The sequence below is a fragment of the Camelina sativa genome, chromosome 13 (assembly GCF_000633955.1).
Source record: "Camelina sativa cultivar DH55 chromosome 13, Cs, whole genome shotgun sequence".
In the NCBI taxonomy this organism is placed as follows: Eukaryota; Viridiplantae; Streptophyta; class Magnoliopsida; order Brassicales; family Brassicaceae; genus Camelina; species Camelina sativa.
The window spans coordinates 13,445,163-13,447,812 of NC_025697.1; the positions used below are offsets into that span (position 1 = coordinate 13,445,163).

Consider the following 2,650-nt stretch of genomic DNA (forward strand, 5'->3'; position numbering starts at 1 on the left):
AATGAATCAAGCAAAAAAAAATCACTATAATTATTCGAGGACATTGTAATCTGTACACCGACATATAAAAAAAAAATCAAAATTGAGGTTAATCACAATAATCAACAGTTAAATTACCGTTCACTTCCGTACGTTCCATGCTTTTGGAGTTTTGGGCTCTCTCTGCGAGTGAAGTGCCTCAAGGTCAAGGCTCAACTAAATAAGTTTTTTTGTTTTTTATTGAATGGAGTGAAAACTCTAATCTCTAATTAATAATTATAGAACATCTGACGTAAAGAACCAGGTTATATAATATATATAGGAGCTCCGGATGATAATAAAAAACATGACAATTGCATTTACAGTGTAACAGAAAGATCACAAAGTGAAGATAGCTTGAGAGAAATAACTGTTGTTATTGAGAATGGGGAAAGGAAGAGCACCATGCTGCGACAAGAACAAAGTGAAGAGAGGGCCATGGAGCCCTCAAGAAGATCTCATTCTCATCACCTTTATCCAAAAACATGGCCATCAGAATTGGAGATCTCTTCCCAAGCTTGCTGGTTAGTATTTTATTCATGCAAGTTTCAGTAATAGTATTACTACTTTATAGTTTTCAGTAACTAATTAAATGACTGATATATATATATGTATATAGGATTGATGAGATATGTGGGAAGAGTTGCCGACTGAGATGGATAAACTATTTGAGACCGGACGTGAAGCGAGGCAACTTAAGCAAAGAGGAGGAAGATGCTATCATTCACTATCACCAAACCCTTGGAAACAAGTTTGTACACATATATCCCTACTCATCTAATTTCCTTATAATATACTTATATTAGACATTAGTATGTAGAGAGAGACTAATTGATATATATATATATATATATATATATGATCAGGTGGTCAAAGATAGCTTCCTTCTTACCCGGGAGAACCGACAACGAGATCAAGAACATTTGGAACACTCATCTCAAGAAACGACTCAGTAGTACTCCATCTTCTTCTTCTTCATCAATCTCTAGCACTCATGACCAAAGCACAAAAGCAGAAGATCATCATGAAAAGAACTGTGAAGGAGCTCACGAAGAAGTGCATTCAGAGTTAAAAGACAACCATGACTCAGCTAGTTGGTCACATCCCCAAGATCAGTCTATGCACACAAAACCAGAGGTTAATGAACTCGACGAGATCCAATTCTTTCTCGACCATGATGACTTTGATGATATAACTTCTAAGTTTCTTCAGAACAACGATATGTTATCTCCTCTAGAGTCTCTTCTTCGTAATAACGACCAAACTCACATCTCAACCACGGGCGGAGTGACTCAGGAGGTAACCAAATCACAAACATTTGATCAATATCCTCAACAGGATATACCATGCGGATTTGAAGACGCAAACAGAGATTCCGATTTGTGGAGACAGATGGCTGAATCTACCTCACCTATATTTTGTCCTAACAATGAGTACGACGAGTGGTTTAACTTCATGGACAACCAAACTTACTTTGATGATTTTAATTTCGTCGGAGAAGTATGTCTATAAATGCATGACCAATGATGTGTTGTCTTTACCTTTGATTGTTGAGTGTATATTACTATGTTACATGGATCAAAATATCAATCTGTTTTATCCTAGCTAAAATCTATACATGTTTTATAGACATGAGACAGAACCGAAGAAAAAAAAAAAACCACAGAACTAATACAGAAAATAATGAACAAACCTTTGTTTCCTGTGTTTGCTTCCAAATTGTGGAAGGTTTGGTTGTGGTCATGGAAGATCCTTAGCTTGGCCATTTATGAAACCGAAGTCTCCCGAATCCTGGCGTATGCTCTACTTCAAGTAGCTCTTCGGCGAGAATCATGGCCCTGACTCCTATGAGAATAGCATGCTTAAATTGTATTAGATGTGAGGGTTTACCACATATGTATATATAGTAGTCATTAGGTAACCAATACAATTTATATATCGCTTCTCTTACAACTCCTTCATCAACGTCACCTCGTCTTTTGAAAGTGATCATCATGTAATCCATCGATTTGTTGGTGGAAAAATGTACCTTAAGATTTAATTGTGGCATTGGAGATTGCCTTTCTATGTTCTTTGAATCCTTGTCCTCTTTATACTTGGTTTCAATTTGAACGAATGAAACAACTATTGTCTCAAAATAAAAAAATTAAAGGTCCGGATTTGGAAATCAGCATCTATGATGTACTAAGAGAGTTAGCAATGGATCAGCAGTCGAGGCCTCGAGGGACAAGGGTCAACACTCAACAGCAACAAGGAGTTAATCTTATTATAACTAGTATTCGATCTAGTAGTAATGTTTAACTCCAAGTTGCTAATTACACAACCGTTATAATGCTATTGCTTCTTCTTTTTTAACTCCAACTTGTTCATTTTTTTTCTATTTACACAACCGTTATAATGCTTCTTTTTTATATATTTTAATCTTGTAATTTTGGTTAAATATTGCTAGATAATCATATCAATCTAAAAGAAAATACCATGTTGGTTAGAGTAAAATTTGGTGATATTATTTTTCCCTTTCTTCTTAAACATGTTAGTTCATAAAATAATATATGTATATATATGTTCATTTTTATAAGAATAATTCACTTACACTTTATATATAGTCAGTGTAGGGCATGTGTAGCGCAGC

General features: G+C 35.1%; 1 pseudogene; it reads left to right on the plus strand.

Annotated features, from left to right (window-relative positions):
• Window positions 404-1,530, plus strand: LOC104736654 (annotated as a pseudogene).